The following is an 18237-nucleotide window of genomic DNA, read 5'->3' on the forward strand; positions in this document are numbered from 1 at the left end:
GGAGAGGAGAGGAGAGGAGAGGAGAGGAGCATGTTGGGAGGACCAAGCCAGGGCAGATTATAGTTCCTTTGACCTCTGAAGATGCCAGTGTGCCCCGAGCTATGATACACCCATACGGCCCCCTCCTCTGAGTATTTTTCCTGCCCTTTGTCCTCATGCTATGAACAAAGTTCCTACCCAACTCCTCTGCTTTGGAAAAGGGGGGGGGGTCCGCTCAGCCCCTCAAGTCAACACCAGAAGGGCCCAACTCCAGGTCCCTGTTCTCCACCCCTCAGCCCTCCTCCCACACAAATGCCCAGAACACACACAACATAAAGCAAACACCCAATCAAACAAAGGCCACTTAGTCCCCTGGGACAGGAAGTGACTCATGCACAAAGAACCAGGGTCAAGGATTTTAGAAGGAGCCTGGCCATGTCCCAGCCACCCGTGTCGCCGAATAGGGTAGCGGATGAAGACTGAAACCTATCTCTCCCTAAGCACCTGATTTGGGGCGCAGCGAAAGCAACATCAGGATAAGGGGCGAGGCCTGGGGGAAAGGGTTAAAAATGATGGAGGCTTCCAGAGTTGTCACGGAGCTTAATATGTTTGGAATGGATGAACCTTGCCTTGTAGAAAGGATGGGAGAATGGCGGAGAGCTGAGAACTAAGGGTCCAGCAGCACCTGTGGCAAGCCACAGACTAAAGACCAAGGTCTAGAGCCACTGGGAAGAGATGATACTGTCCTGTGAGGAGACGAGGAGACATGGGTGTCCCCATACCCCAACTGAGAAACCACTATGGGTAGGAGGGAGCTTTGGCTGGAGAAGGGGAAAAGCTGCTAGAAATAATGGCCAAAAGCAAGAGGCAGAAAACGAGGCTTTGTTTCTTCAAGGGAGCCCTGCTTAAACAGAATAGGCTACCCTGCGCAGGCAGAGGAACGCATAGCCTTCTAGGTGGTCCAACCGGTGGCCCGCCGGCCACGTGCAGCAAGAACAGTTACAAATGCAGCTTAACACTCAACTATACATTTCTTTAAAACATTATAAAGATTCTTTTATTGATTAGTTGATTGATTGATTGACTGAATGATTGATTGTAACTAGAACTGCATCATTCCCAACAGTGAACTTTGTAGACAACAATGTCGTACTGCAATGTCAAAAGGCTGGGCATGCCAGCAACAGTTAGCATTAACAGTTAACTAATAAGATAATGTGCAAATGTGCCAGCTGAGAGGGAGGGGCACGGCCTGGAACCTTAAGAGAAGGAACTCTTGTTTTTGAACAGATATCAGACACCATCTGCCTACACTTGCTCCTTGATAGATAGGAAGGTCTCCAAAGGCAACAGATAGATAGTCTCAAAAGATAGACACGGTCTTAAAAGGCTGTAATTACCTTTATAAACACTAGCATTCAGGCACACTGCCTGGGAGAGGGCAGAGAACAAGAAAAAGCTGGATGAATGGATGAGTGGCTGAATGATAAACATGATGTTCTTCTCTTGGTGGGATGTGCACACAAGTAGAAACTAGAGGACTGTGTCAAATGTCTTCCTTAATTGCTAGCCACCTTATTTTCCCTTTTTTCATGTTGTGTGTGTGTGTGTGTGTGTGTGTGTGTGTGTTGTTCTTCTTCTTCCTCCTCCTCTTCCTCCTCCTCCTCTTCTTCCTTCTCCTCCTCTTCCTCCTCCTCCTCCTTCTTCATCACATCTCTATGCACAGGCATTGAAGGCCCAAGGTTGATAAGTGGAACCACGCTTGATCGGTTTCCTTTTGCACTGGGGCAGGGTCTCTCTACCAAACTCAGAGCTTTCCCATATGACTAGTCTTGCTAGCCAGCTTGCTCTGGAGAACCCAGCTCTACCTCCAAAGGCTGGAACTACAAGCAGATACCACACACCCCCTTGTCGTTTCACATGGGTTTCTATGGGCCCAAACTCCCATCTTCTGGTTTGTATGTCTAGTGTTTAACAGCCAAGCCATCTCTATCTGTCCAGCTCTTCACCTCAGTTTTTGAGACAAGACCTAGCACTGAGCATTGCAGCTGACCTCTTTGGCGACACCAGCTGGCCAGCGAGCTCTGGGAATCCACCTGTCTCTATCTCTGCAGTGCTGGGATTACAGATCCCTCACCAGTCTTTTTCCGTGAGTGCTGGGGAACTGAACTCGCGTCTTCGTTCTAGCCAGCTCCCCAGCCAGACCTTTACACCACAGAGGGCAGGATTCTCTCATTTCTCTGGGGATGCTACCATGCATGCTCAGCAGATGTCCACAAAAAGGCCTAGGAACAGGCAGACAGACAGACTAACCACTGCAGATACAGACATAAGCTGCCACCTCTGTGGAGGGTCTGACCTCTCAACCCTTCTCCAGGCAGTTAGGAACCCACACAGCCCTTTCAAGAAATCTAGCCCCAGGCCACTGAAGCTGACCTCATCACATCCCCGGTTTCTTCTCCCCTGGATGGAGGACAGCCAGAGAAATGTTCCCCGACCAATCTGTCCTTGGCTGACGGTCTTTCTTCCCACCACGTCACCTCATAGGGCCCAGCCCTTTTTTCCTCTTGTCACTCAGCCACAAAACTCATTTCTTCCCACGGAACCCCCGTACTGCAGACCAACTAGCTCACCCTGAGCAACGAGGAAACACACAGAATGTGAGTCAGGAAAAAATGTGGCGATCCATTCAAACACCCTGGCTACTAGCAAGCAAACATCACCACTGGCTTTGTTCTCCATCAAGGGAGAGCACCCTGGCAGCTCCTTCCTCACCTGGAGAAAGTCGGTGACCACACAGACAGCATCATCTTCACGGTCATTAACTCTGCTGTGGATTTATGTTTGGTTTTGACCCTAAAAGGAAAAAGCGTCTCCCAGGTAACTAGGGAAAATATTCAAGTGTCGAAATAATCAGGCAGGCAGGATGTTTCAAATGCATGAGCCATGTGTCCTGGCCTCTGGAGCATTGCCTTGTTCAGCGTCAGAAGACCTATCAGATCGAAGGGGAAGGATTTTCTCCTCTGGCTTCTGCATCTGCCTGACCACAGAAGTCCACCAGCTTAGTGATATTGTTTCAGTTTAAGTCTCATAAAAGGAACCTCCAGTTCAGCTGCTGTCACAGTGTATCGTTATCATTAAGACTTCCTCCTCTTTTCTGAGTTGGCGCTTGGCACAGTGCTCAGGCACAGCAGGTACCCATTTGGGTGACATCCAAGTCTAGCACTCTACCTCACCATGAGGGTCTTCTCTTCAAGGCAGGCTTCCCAGCAGTGGATCTGAACAGCAGTGGTGGTCTTCCATAGCAACTGCTACATGTTTCTAAGAGTTTCGGAGATGAGGACTTCTAAAGTCCTGAACAACCAGGAAACATTTCCAATGGGTCACAGGTAACCCTCGTTAGGATTCAGACACCTAAAGGCCAAATCCAGCTGTTCCCCCAACTCAGTTACAACTTCTCCAAGAATCCTCTTCCATGAACAGACGATACTGCCTGGCTTGGGGCTATCAAAGGAAAAAGAGTAGACTACTTCAACCCAGTTCTGCATGGACCTGCAGCTTTTCTAATAGGCTGTCCTGAGCCTTCAATGGTGAGCTATCCCATTCCTAACACCTATGATAGGACAATCTGGCCAAAAGCAAGGTAACCATGGAATAAGGAGAGTGTTGGCTCAGACCATCTTTCCCTTCTTCTAACTTAGAGTCTTAGCCTGCCTTTTCTTCATTAGAGTCTACCTATAATGGTCCTTTGTCATTCTGCAGAGCATCTGTGTCCATACACACACATACATATTAATTCCCATACTCATTCATTCTCTCTCTCTCTCTCTCTCTCTCTCTCTCTCTCACACACACACACACACACACACACACACACATACACACCAGGGAAGGAGGGTTCACGCATGTGTTAACAATACAAGAACAAATTCCTAGAGAGCAAGTGACATGACATGCTCACTCACAAATGGACCTGGTGAAACGTCAGAGCTGAGTTATGGATAACATGGTTTTTCTATTAGGAAAAAAACAACCCTTTTGTATACAAAATTATGCATGTTCCTGGGTATCAATCCCTACCCCTATTTTGTTTTTTAAAAAATGCACATTAAGAAAAGCCAAAAACCTATAGAAAAATGTAAATAGAAGAGTGCTAATTATTTACTGTCTCGTAATCTAATGTGGCCAGCATTCTCCACTCATCATCAACTGTACATTCTCCAAAGGCCTGGTGGCCAGCATTCTCCACTGCACAGCACCCAGGCTGCAGCTGGGCTCCAGCCAGGGGAGGTGTGAGCTGTGCTCTGCCCAGCTCACCGCCTGCCAGCTCTGGCCTTGAGTCTAGGATCTTTCCCCAGTTCCCTGCACGCCTGCTCGAGAGCATGAGCCATAAATTAGCTGGGTCCACTTTCTGCCGTTGGTACTTCCGAGTGTCAAGGGAACGAATTTGCCTTTTCCTGCTCTGCCCCTGAGGCCTACGCCACCAGGTTTGTATTACATCGTCTTTTCTTTCTTTCTTTCTTTCTTTCTTTCTTTCTTTCTTTCTTTCTTTCTTTCTTTCTTTCTTTCTTCCTTTCCTCCTTTCCTTTCTTTCCTTCCTTTCCTTTCTTTCCTTTCTTTTTTTCTTTTTTTTTTAAGCAACAGAAATCTGGTCAATGATTTGTAGCAACCACAGCTGCACCCTGTGTGTTAGAAGCTCTGACTGGCCCTTCAGAGAACAGCAGAAATCGAGCATGTTAGACTTCTGTTCTTGACAGGATCCATGACAGGCCAGCATTAGGTCAAGCTGAAACCAGGTGTGGTGATTAAAAGATTAAGTCAATACCAAAAAGATGCCCAGCACATAAACTAAGGCGGCTTCGAAGGAAACTGAGCTCAAGCAAAACAATGAAGGGAAATTGAGCTTAGGAAGAAGAAAGCTGTTAACAGACCCTTTGCTTGAACCCCATCAGCACTGCGGTGACTCCATTCACATGTCTCCCTTTACTGGCTCACTCCAGCAGACACTGGAAAAATTGCTAGCAATAGCACAAGCGCCACAAACTCTGACCAGTGTTCTCTCATCCTGACCTCTGTGACTGGGGGTCACATTGAGCTCCCAGGAGCTCCACATCTCACAACCTGTCTGCCCAATCAGCTTCTAGCTTCCTCCTGTTGATGGCTACTTCCGAGCAAATGTGCACCAGCTGCACATTCAGCCCTGTATACCAGTAGGGGCGTCACCATGTCTCCAGAGAATGGAGCTCAGTGTTTACCCAGCTTTCTATGAACCTCACTCCCTGTGTGTTGGGCTCAATCTTTTGCCAACTCTTTTTCCTCTGCATTCTCTCTCCCATAACCTCTCCTCCGTGAAGTTTCCACCTAGCCTCATCCAACTTGCCAGTCATTCAACTGCAGTCCATGTTTCTCCAACTTCCCCACACACCTTTCTCAGAGATCAAGTGGGGAGCTCAAGTGATGACTCATGAGTAAAGCAGTTGCTACACAAGTATGTAGGTGAAAATACGGCCCCCCAGAAACCCCCATGAACAGAGGCCAGGCACACACCTGTAATCCCAGCGTTTGGGAGGTGGAGACAGGGAATCCCCAGAGAAAGCTGACTACCTAGACTAGCAGAATCTTTGTGTCTCAGGCACACCGAGAAACCTGGCTGAGCAAGGAAAGTGGAACAACAGAGGACGGCATTCAGCACTAACCACTGACCTCCACACACAGGACACACAAACACACACACACACACACACACACACACAATCACAGATGAACAGGGACACCCGTCACTGTGATCAAAGTATCTCTCCAACCACTCCACGTCTTCCTTACCCCTCCAGCTCCTCCTCCTTCATTCCTCTGCAAAATCAGTTTTCAGAAGTTTGACCATGACCTTATAATCTCAGCACTTAGGAAACTGCAGCAAGACAACCTCCAGCCAGAGGCTAGCCTGGGCTACCCAGCAAGAGACTGTCCCCCAAATCAAAAATTGACTGTTATGGATCTTGGTGCTAGACTTCTTTGAGTTGAGGTTGTGTCTTATGCTACATCTGAAAACTTTTTTGGGAATGATTGCATCCCGGAAGCTTCTGGCCCTGCCTACTCTCTTCTCTCCTGGGACTGCACAAGCACAGACTTCGGATCTTTTGTTACAGTCCTATGGACACCTGACTTTTAGCCCAGGTCAGCTTCTCTCTGTGGTTCAAGTCAGATAACTTGTTACATCTTCCATCCTCCTGCCACTACTCTCCTAGGCAGTGCATCCGGTGAGACTTGATTTCAATTATTATGTTTCCCTTCTAAAAATTCCACGCAGAAAGAAAAACTTAAACATGAGACTAGAAGCTATTTTTAAAAATCGGAGATACTGCATAGCATTGGTATGAGTAATGACTCTTTAAAATCCAATCTCCAAAGTACAGGCAACAAAACAAAAACATGAATAAGATTACAGCAAACACAAAAGCATTTGCAAGCAAAGGGAAAAGGAGTGGTGTGAAAAGATCACCTGTGAACTAGGAGAGGATGTTTACAAACCGTGAATCTCAGATGGGATTAATATCCAAAATGAGAAAAGGACTCAACCCACCAGCAACAACAAAGGGTGAGAAGCGGGCGAAGGGCCTTGATAGGCAGTACTCAAAAGAACAGAGAGACACTGAACATCCCGTAATCCCTGGGAAACGGACCTTTAAAGCAGGGATGAGTTTCCAACTTATGCATGTCAGGATAGCGACTATCAAACAGACTCAAGGTGGCAGTTGTTGCTGACAGTCACAGGCGTGGAACTTTCAAATGATACCAGTCAGAGCGGGATTTAGAGCAACAATCTACTATATACTATATACAATCTACAATACTGCCGTATGGAAGTTTCTCAAAAATCTGCAAAGAAAGTTTGGTGCAGCAATTCCTCCTTTTGTATTTCTTCTTAACTACTCAATCTGTCTAGTGAAGAGATGCATGAACTCTCGGGTTCTTCGCTGCCTTCTTCCCAGTAACCATGATGTAAAAATGAATGCACATGCCCTCAACCAATGGGTGGATGAGGAAATGCTAAGTGGAACACTACTCAGCCTTTAAACAGGAAGGAAACCTTGTCATTTGAGACAGCGTGGATAGAGCTTGAGCATATTATGCTGAGTGAAATAATCCAGACACAAGAAGGCACACCCATGTTCTCACCTACACGTGGACTCTAAAGCCATTCAACTCATGGAAGCAAAGTAAGGATGGTGGTTGAAGGTAGCAGAGTGGAGGCAAAAGGAAGAGAAGATGGAAGGGTACAGAGAGTGTCCCTGTTTAATCTATGGCATAGTTTAGTGAGCAGTTAACAGCAGTGGAGTAGACAATTCATACTCACTGAGGCCATCTCAGATGTCCTCTCTGCAGAAAGTGACAAGCATCTGAGATGAAGGAGAATTAGCTCAATTTAAACACTCTCCTTTGTACCCAAGAAGCAGACATTATTATACCTTGTTAACTTGTAATAAGTTTAATATTTAGAAATAAAATTTCCAGGGCTTAGTGGCAGAACATTACTTATTATGTGTAAGACCCTAGATTCAATCCCAGCATTACATGGATAGAGAGAAGACTGACATATACATAATTGACAGCTAGAAAGGTACATAGCATATGATAGATAGATAGATAGATAGATAGATAAAAGTTAGATGATTGGTGGACATATAGATGATTGATTGATTTATGTGTGAATGAATAAAATAGATGATAGATAGATAGATAATAGATGGTAGGCAGATGTTTGATAGGCAGATAGGTTGACAGATAATTGATGTATAATAGAGTCTTCTTTTTCTTTACTAAGACTTTTTATTTATTTCAAGCATATAGATAATTATTTATTGAGGCACTTTCATGATGGCGGCTGAACCTTCACAGGGTATCTCTAACATCTTTGTCACCTTAGTATTGGCCTATACCCATTGTCCTTTTTCATTCAGCAGAAGAGCTTTCTGGTTCTCATGACTGATTCTGTGCTAACCCTGCACATCATAGGCATTGTGTTATGAACAAAACTCTTATTTAAAGCCTCCGTTTAACTGTCTTCTTCTGACATGCTAAAGTCCTGGAGGGGCTTTTCCCTCAGCACACTCAGCCAGAGACAAAACCCTAAGTCCCCATTTGGTCTCTGCTGAGGAAGGGGGAGTCACCAGTACTTCTGGACAGGATGTGGTGGTTCCCAATCTCCATCAGATCCCCACGAGCATTTCTCTGCTGGGAAGGGGAAAGGATGAAATAAAGCAGGTGCATGGTCCCTGGGTCCCTCGTGTGGTCCCTATTGAGGCCACAAGCAGCAGCAGAAAAGAGGGGATGTGTGTCTTTGCTTCTGTGGGTGGTGGTCCCTTAGGTCCTAATGGCCCACCACTCTCCAGGAAGAGAAGAAACATCGTATCACTGCTGGGTAAGGGTGAAGGCCGAATATCCATGCCTGTCTCAGTGATCTAGTCAATCATTGTTCATTCGGGAGTGAAGAATTAGTGATACAACAATGGGCAATGACGCTGGCAGTCAGGTGGCAAGTCAGTGCCAAAGGAGAACTCAAAATTCAGGCCCACAACTCCAAGACCACTTGTCTATACATCAAAGAGCTTTCTGCCCAAGGACACCAGCCCTCCTGCCCAACAAAACAATGAGAAAAACCCTCCCTGGCCAAAGGACAACAGCTGCCTCCCTTCACATCCTACCAGCCCCCCCCCCCCAGGCCAGAAAGCACACATGGCCATATGCCATCGCCCCCTAAACAACACAAACACACGCTTGCTCAAGTCGGGGTTCCATCCAACACATACAGTGAAAGCAGGTTTGGGAGCCAAGAACCACAGCCTCACAGTCACCTTCAGGGCTGGTGGTCTCCCATCTGGAGAGAATCCGACTTTTCTGCCCATAGGAATCTCTGAAACCAAGATCCACCCAGGAGCTGTGGAGATGGAAGTAGTCAGCAGGCCAGGCAGCCCCTCCCGGCTGGAGAGCCCCGTCTGTACCCAGCTGGAGCCTTGGTCCCAGGAGCTGGGGCCTCTGCTCTGGCCCCAACCAGCAGTCATCACAGAGCTGTGTTTTGTCCAATGAGGGAGAGCCGGTGACCCGGGCGGGGAACTCAGCTTTCCAACAGTCTCTGTTTTTGTTTCCATTTAAAAAGGTTAGTGACTTTACTGCATGTGGAAAGAACCAGGGAAACAAGCTCAAAGAGGCTCAGCATGGTTTTGGAGCTGACCAAAAACACAGGACTTTTTAAGTCGAGTTGGGAGAAGAGGGAACAAATTTATCCTGCATTCACCATGTGCCAAATACAAGCCTGGGAGTACCTTCCGTGCCCTTCCCTGGTGGATTCAGGCAGAATCCAGTCAAATTCCATACTACAAACCATCAGGATGGGAGGAGTCAGAACTACTGGACTCTGGGATCAAATACAACAAGAGAGCAATGTGAAAAACACCCTTGCAATCAGGAACTAGAACAGGATACAAGGTATTCATCCATCAATATCCTTAGTCTCATCAGCATCCCCAACAACAACAGTATCCATGAATGCTCAAGTCGCTCATATAAAATGTCATGATATTTGTATATAATCTATGTATATATATATCCTCCCATATACCTTAAATTACTCCTGGGGGTACTGATACTATCTCACACACTGCAGATGCTATACAAAAGACTCCCTTATATAAATGGCATGGTACTTCATGATCTATGCTCATCCTCTTGCCTTGACATTTTAAACCATCCCTGGATTATTTATACTGCCTCATGTACTGTACATATTAGGTAAATGGACAGTACACTATCTCTAGTAGATAAAGACAGGAATCAAGGTCTGACCATATTCAATACTGATATAAATTTTTAAAACTATTTTCAATCTGAGCCAGACAGTGGTGGTGCACACCTTTAATCCCAGCACATGGGAGGCAAAAGCAGGATGATGTGAGTTTGAAGACAGCCTGATCTGTAGAGTGACTTCCAGGACAGCCAGAGGTACACAGAGAAACCATCTTGAAAAAACAAGCAGACATATATTTTTTTCAATACACACACACACACACACACACACACACACACACACACTCAATCTGCAGTTGGCAGAATCTTGAAAAGGTATAGTATATCACTAAAGTCATTGATGCTAAGAATTTTGAAAGTCTATATATTTTTTTTATTCACTGCAATGACTACTCAAAGTATAGCAAGTTGTATTGTGGCAATTGCATTAAGTTGGTATAACCCAAGCTTACAAATAACCTTTTTTTTTTTTCTAAAACTTATGACTTGAACTAGACTTTTAGGGACACTGGAACACCTATGATTTTTCTCTGGCACACTGCTGTGGTTTAATTGTAAGACATCTACACATTTATGTATCTGAACTTGGATCCCAGTTGGTAGTGCTGTTTAGGGATGTGGTGGAACATTTAAGAGGACATAGGGTACTGTGGGTGGGTCCTGGGGTCTTACAGGCTGGCTCTGCTTCCTAACTGTGGGTGCAGAGAGACCATCCAGCGCCCTGCCCCTGCTGTCACTCCTTCGTTACTTAATGCCATGTCTTCCTGGTCATCCTGGAATCACCCTCTTGAACTCTAAGCTGGGTAAACCATTCCACTCTGAAACTGCTTGTCAAGGATTTTGTCACAGCAACAATACAAATTACTCACACGATGTTCACAGTCATTCTTCCTGGCATTGAAAAGGCTTTCAATGTTGAACTAGACTAGAAGTCATGGGTCAAGCCTGACTGACTGCCATTTATGGGGAAAGACAGAGAGAGACAGAAAGACAGAGCGACAAAGACAGAGACAGGGTAAGAGAAAGACAGACAGAGACAGAGTAAGACAGACAGGCAGACAGACAGACAATGTGCTATGATGTGATATGGATGCCGGGATCATCAGAGTATCCATATCACATCATAGCACATTGTCTCACATTAGCGAGATTTTATTTTTCTTTAAGAGTGTGTGCATGTTTATGTACACAGGACCCCAAAGAGGTCAGAAGAAGATGACAGATCCCCTACAAGTGTAGTCCCAGGCCATTGTGAACCACCCACTGCAGATGCTGGGAACCAAACACCAGCCCTCCACAAGAGCCACAAGGGCTCACAGCACTGAGCCACCTCTCCAGCTCCTAAATCAAGTTTTATTGGATTGCACCTATGACCTTTCCTTTATGGACTGCCTGTGGCTTCACTCATGCTCAGAAGGCAGCACTAATTAGGTGCACCAGAGAACCATGTCCTGCAAAACTCGGATATCAACCCTCTGACCCCTCGTAAGGAACACGCTGCTGAACCCCGCCTGACACCATCTGTCAGGCTGTCATTTGTACGAGCCAGGCTGAGAACACAGCAAGACAAGGAGGACAACAGAACCTCATGGCTTCTGACAGAGCAAAGGAACCATCGTGGCACCTGGAGAGGAGGTGATGCTAAGAGATACTGTGGGCTGGAAGCAACTGCACGGTGTGTGGAAGCTGTGTCACGCACAGGCATACACTGCATTCATCTGGGGCATGGGAAGTCTCACTTAGGAGGATCTGGATCCTGAAAGCTAATCAAGGATATAGCATTCTCATGAAGTACAAACATCTTCTTCTGCTTCCTTTAACCTTCTCTCTTCCCTCCACCCCCACGGTTTCCTACTGGGTCTTGCCTCCAAAGTCTCACCACTGAGTCCAGTGCCTTTTATCTGGGTCTGCTGGGCAGTTCACTATAGTTATTATAATGATTTTCCTATTATCTGCCTCTGCCTAAGGCTGTAAGAACCACCATGCTCTTAGGCAGAAATCTCTCTCTTAGGCACACACACTCTGTGTGTGTGTGTGTGTGTGTGTGTGTGTGTGTGTGTGTGTGTGTATAGACCAGAGTTTTCATGCTTATTAAAGAACATAGTAGCCCCTTCATGTCTACTTTAATTTGAATGTGCCCCTCAAAGGCACATACTTTTTTCTTTTAAAATATTTGTTTTTATAATTTTTATGTATGTGTAACATACATGTACATGAACACATGTGCCTAAGGATGCCAAAGTTATAGGATCCCCAAGAAGATCTGGAGTTACAGGCAGTTGGGAGTTACCATGTGGGTGCTGAGAACAAACTTAGATCCACTGAAGAAATAGCAGGTTCTTAAACACTGAGGCATTTCTCCAGCCCACATGTTAAAAGTTTCAGTCCCCAGTTGGTAACGCTAGTAGAGGGTAGCAGCACATTTGAGGTAGGGCCTAGTGGAAGAAGAAAGGTCTTATGGAATGTAACCTTCGAAGTATATTAACATCCAGCTCCTTCATCTCTCTCTTTGGTTTTGGGGCACAAGGTGGGCATCTTCCTCTACTGTATGTTCTTGCCATGATGTACTTTGGTGCCACAAATAGAAAACAATGTAACTAAGCAACCATACAACCTCTGAAGCCATATGCCCAAACAAGCCCTTATTGCTTATGTTGATCACCTCAGGTGTTTTGTTACAGTAACAGGAAGCTAACAAGTACAGTGTCTGAGCACACACTGGGCTAACTCTACTACATTTTCTTATGTACAGAGATTACTGGCCCACTGTATAAGAGAGGAAACTGATGCTCAACTGATGTCCAAAGCCACATAAGCAGCAGCTGGATCTGGATCCATGTGTTTTTACAATGCATGGTGTTGGTCCCTGGTGCATAGTAGGGACTGGGAGAGGGTTAGAAGCATGAATGAATGGTTACACAGCATGACCCATATTGAATCAGTAACATGTATGAGCATAATCTAAAGAGTTGCCAACATCTTTGTTCAAGGAACCTCTGTGAACACTGACATAATTTCCTTCTGTGGAATTCAGAAAGTCCCCCACCCTACCATGGGTCTTCCTGGCCTGGGAAGCAAAGGGTGTTGAGTTCCCCTGATCCAGGCCTGAGGAAGGAACAGAATAAATAAGAGAGAGTGGGTCACCGCTGAGTCCTCCTCTGCTTCTGGTACTCACGTGGGCCTCCAGCTTGCACTCTGTGGGTTCTTGAACACCATGGGTCAGTATGACTGGGTGACCATGTGGCCTGGATCGGACTCCAGAGCAGAACATGAGGTCAGAAATAGATAAAGAGCAGCAGCAAATTGGATGCCTTTACTATTGTGCTGATTTTTTTTTTTTTTTTTTTGAGATTGGGGAAGAACCAAAAACATTCTAGCTCTAGCACAGTGTAGGGAAGGGCTATGGATATCGTCACTATCCTTAAGAAATGGGAAGAAAATGAGCCTGGAGAGGTAGCTCAGCATCAAAAGGCACACGCTGCTGTTTCAGAGGACCCGAGTTCAGTTCCCAGTACACACACCAGGGAGCTCACAACTGTCTGTAACTCCAGCTCCAGGGGATCTGACACTGTCTCTGGCCTCTACTGGCACCCATACATACACATGCACACTCTCACACACAAGCACATACAGAAATAAAAATGAAATAACTCTTCTTTATAATTGTTTAAAATGAGAACTATTTGCACACACCCATGTTAACCAAAAAAGAAAAAGAAAAAGAAAAAGAAAAAGAAAAAGAAAAAGAAAAAGAAAAAGAAAAAGAAAAATGTGCATCAGCTCAGTTATCAGATGAGCTTGTTCTGGGGCTGCAAGATGGTTCAGTCAATAAAGTGCTTGTTGAACAAGCAAGAGGAGCTGAGCTCACATCCCCAGCACAGACATAAAAGCCTAGCATGATGGTGCACCTCAGTAAGGTCAGTGCTGGGGACACTGATGCTGAGGGGACACTGATGCTGGGGGGACACTGATGCTGAGGATTCACTGATGCTGGGGGACACTGATGCTGGGGGACACTGATGCTGAGGGGACCCTGATGCTGAAGGACACTGATGCTGGGGGACACTGATGCTGACACCGATGCTGAGGGACACTGATGCTGGGGGACACTGATGCCGAGGGGACACTGATGCTGAGGGGACACTGATGCTGAGGGGACATTGATGCTGAGGGGACACTGATACTGATGGGACACTGATGCTGAGGGGACACTGATGCTGAGGGGACACTGATGCTGAGGATTCCCCGGGAACTGCTGGCCAGCATCACTGAATCAGTGAACTCCCAGGCTGAGTGAAAGACACTGTGTTTTGGTAAGTTTCCTTTTTTGTGGGTTTGTTTGTTTGTTTGTTTGTTTTATGATTTTTATTTTGCTTTTCATCAGACTACGGGTCACCTGGGAAGAGGGGCTTTCAACTGAGACATCACCTCCATCACACTGGCCTGTAGACAAGCTTGTGGGGGTATTTTATTGATTAATGTTTGATGTGTGAGGGCTCAGCCCATCATAAGCAGTGCCAAGCCTGGGCAGGTAGTCCCGGGAAGTTAAGAAAGCAAGCCGGACCATCCAGTAGCAGCACTCCTCCACAGCTTCTGCTTTGGTTCCTGCCTCTAGGTTCTTGCCCTGAGTTCCTGCCCTAACTTCCTTCAGTGACAGAATGTGTCCCATCAGGCTGTGGGAGCCAAATCAAACCCTTCCTCCTCAAGGTGCTCTGGGTCATGGCCTTTAACAAAGCAACAGAAAACAAAGAAGGGCACCGTGCCTCAAAAAATAAAGTAGAAGGCTACTTGGAGAAGACATCTACTATGATACTCTGGCCGACACACACATACACATACATGCACATACATGAACACTTACACACATATACATATACACTGTTGGGGTCTCCCACCTCCACTAATCACTCTACCTCTAAACATTATATTGCGCCCTGAATGCAGCACTCGGACCAACCACTAACGTCGTCTCCGCCCACGATCCTCGAACCTGCCTACCAGATACTCATCTCCACTCATGATCGGACCACGCGGCAGTTTCAAGGGGACTCAAGGGCAGGCTGAAAATCCTTCCTTGTACTTAAGAAAGTCCGATTAATAAAAATCATGCTCTGATCAGCGCAAATCGACAGGGCATTCATTTTCCTTTCGAAGCCTATCCACTTTCAGGATGTTTAAGCTCTTCAGTACGAACCCAGTCCAAAGTGTTTGTGCGCACGCAGAAACGCACAATACACTTACACACATACATACATATATACACATACACACACACATACATGCATACATACATTCAAACAAACAAAAAATATATATAAGCATATAGGAAGGAACAAACAGACCACTAGACGCAGCTGGCATACTATGTGCAGATGAGGCATAGATGGCATACTATGTACAGATGAGGGACGGAGTTTTACTCTCTGGTTGCCTATTATTCACTAACTGGTCTGTCTGGTCCCAGAGTATCTGTTTTAGAGCCAGATAGAGTTCAAAGGTCACCCTGCTGTACACGTGAGCCTCTGCCGTCTAAGCTGTGGAACAGGGTAATGTCTGGCTGATTGTAGATGACCTGAATTCACACGGGTAAAGCCAGCACCTGATGTGGGGCTCCATGTATGGTAGGGCCCTCTCCCTCAGGTAGCCATAAAGCCTCTGCACTTGAAGCAGGATAAAGGCCTGGCCCTGACTAAAACATCGTACACGAAGCAGGGGTAGGCAGAGGAACCTATTCCAGACTTCCCATGGCGGTGGAGCCTGCACTGTCAGTACACACCAGAGATGAGACTTCAGACCTTGCCCTACAGGGCTGGGGAGGTAGCTCAGTAATAGAGAACTTGCCTGGCATGCCTGGTCAGGCCCTAGGTTCAATCCCTAGTGCCACCAAAACAGAAGAAAGCCAAAGAGCAAGAATGAAATACGTGCATCATGGAGCTACCTGGCACTCAGCCGATAACTAGCAACAAGCTCTTCATAGCTCCCATCCACTGGGGGGATTGGTCCTCCTATCAAACATTAGGTAACTGCAACTTATCAGCCCACATCCAGGATGAGGGAGTTCAGGGAAGCCAGGATAGGGGCGGAGCTTGGGTTTGCATCCTGGCCAGATGGTCTCCACAACTCCTGATTTTGCAGTCTTTCCTACCCTCAGTCACTTGGCCTGGGGATGCTGTGTCACAGCAAATCTAACAGTGAGCAGGGAGGAGCAGAAATGACCTATGCCACCAGAGGTTCCGGCTGACATCACCGCCCGGCCCATCAGCACTCTGTCCAGCTAGCAAGGAGTCAGGGGGCAAGGGGCTGGAGGTCTAATCAAAAGGGCAGCAGGGGGCCATGGGGCCAGAAGCAGAGGGTGGAACCAGAATTTAAAGCATGCAGGGTCAGGGGTCAAACAAGCCATATCAATCATAGAGTTAAGTCACTTCACAGAAGTGGGCCTCAGAGCCCCGGAGAACGGGAGGCTTCTTTCCTGATTGGCTGAGATTCACAGGGATAGGCGAGGATACAAAGATGGCTAGGGTTGAAGCGGCCCTGGTGTGTGCTTGGAGCTGCATGAAACATTTTACAAAGTCGTGGATCTCCCCCATGGGGTACGCCGTGCTATTAAGGCATCATTTTACAGGTGGGAAAATTATAGCACAGTGGTTAAGGACCTTGTTTGAAGCCTATGGCATGCTGGGACGTAGGCTGGGACTCAGGCAGCTGCCTCAGGAGAGCTGTCACCTTCTGTTCTCCATATACAGGCTGCTGGTGTAGGAGTGGACAGGAGAGCCGGTCTGTAGCCCAGGGGCAAATGCCTTCTTTGTTTATCTTCCTGGAAAGGACAGGCTGTTGGCAGAACTGTTTCAGAAGAAGAAGCATGTCCAATAACTGTAAATTTGCCACTTGCTGATACCATCAGCAGCTTTCCAAGGAGGCTAGCAGATAGCTTCCCAGCAACCCACGTGGCCCCGGGCAGCAGAAATTAATCATCTCTCTCATGATTTCACCTCAAAGAAAATGATCAAAAAAAAAAAAAAAAATCCAGGCCCGCGACCATCCCTACAGTAGTCAGACACGTGGCTGCATCCCCGTGATAAATCAAAAGCGATGCCCAGCTTTCGTCAGATGCCCGCAGATAATTCCCCTGCCATTTCCCTGCTGGGACTCAGAGAGCCTTGGCCTAAAGGGTTAACATCTCATTTCCTCTTGTCTTTCAAGCTTTAATCCCCATCCTGAGCTGGGCACATTCCAAGCCCACCTGGAGCAGGTCAAGACCAGCTCCCAGTCCATGACTGGTCCTTCATTTCCCCTGGCAGGAGATTAGATGAGGCACCCATTAATCACTCATTACCTCTGTCTTCCCTGCTGGCCAGGCCTCGGGCAGCCTGCCAAGGGGCCTGAGAGGGTGCTTGTGAGCTGTCCAGTGCCACCCTTCCGGGGACAAGACACAGAGGCTCAAGCCTGGCTCGGGACTCCATGGACCACACCCAAAAAGAGGGAGAAAGCTGCCTGCCTTCCACCTAAGGTATCCTTAAGGCTCCCGGGGACAGACAATAGCTTCAGCTAAGGGAGAGAGAAATAAACTAAAAGTGGCTACTCTCCCAAGACGACTAATCATGGGGGAGGGGGGGGCACAAATTCACTGCCTACCCTGCTCACCCAAGACTAATCACCAGGGGGACAAACTCACTGACTACCCGGTGCTTGTGCACTTTAGAGGACCCGGGGACACTGGGCAGGAAGCGAAAGAAGATGAGATACTGGCGGGCTGGTTACACAGGACAGCTGTGTGTTCAGCAGCTGGGCTGGAGTGCAGGGCCAAGTCCTTCAGACAAAACCCTGATCCTGACAGGGCTAAGATTGTATTCAGGTTTCTTCTGGAATGTTTAGTGAGTACCCACTTCTGTCAAGCACTGATCAGTCAGGGTAGACAGGAGAGATGGGAAGTAATATTGAGCACCTACTACATGCCAAGGCTTTGCCTACAGGGCCTCAACCCCCACCAGCCTTCAGCCATTGTTACTTATAAAGATGGGCAAATATGACAGTTACTAAATGAGAGCCTGTCAGCCACCAGTCAAGGGAAGGAGAGTCGCCGTGGCTAGCCTGGCCAGGCCTGCCTGTAACCTTCCAGCTCATGTCACACCCCCAGCAGCTTAGGCATTTTCAAACCAAGGTATTCCGATCTTCTTAATACTTGGCTGAGAGCATGGGCAGAAGGCTGGGCTCAGATGCTTTCGGGTGGGGCGAGAAGGAAGTATTTAGCTTTCGAAAACTTCGTTCAAAGGCCCCTTTAAGAAAAAAGTGTGTGGGGGTGGCGGGCACTCTTCTAAGATCACAATTCCAATTCCCCACTACTCGCTCCCTAAGGTCTGAGTGAAGGCCTCTACTAAAAACAAAAAAAAAACTAAAAAAAAAAAAAAAAAAAAAAAAAAGCCAGTCAGAGAAGGACATGCCACCTCAGAAGGGCAGTCA

The 18237-nt window shown here is 46.9% G+C and overlaps 1 protein-coding gene across 2 annotated transcripts in view; it reads right to left on the reverse strand.

Moving 5' to 3' along the window:
• Positions 1 to 18237, reverse strand: part of Thsd4 (thrombospondin type 1 domain containing 4) — a 560327-nt gene that overhangs the window by 539539 nt on the left and 2551 nt on the right. The window contains exon 1 of one of the 2 annotated variants that reach the window (XM_029543547.1): positions 8832 to 8901. The exons of the other annotated variant lie outside the window; for it this stretch is intronic. The gene's annotated coding sequence lies outside the window, so the exon portion shown is untranslated. Of the gene's footprint in view, positions 1 to 8831; positions 8902 to 18237 lie in introns of those variants that run through there. 2 annotated transcript variants of the gene reach the window in all.

Source organism: Mus pahari, chromosome 10 (genome assembly GCF_900095145.1).
Source record: "Mus pahari chromosome 10, PAHARI_EIJ_v1.1, whole genome shotgun sequence".
NCBI classification, from domain to species: Eukaryota; Metazoa; Chordata; class Mammalia; order Rodentia; family Muridae; genus Mus; species Mus pahari.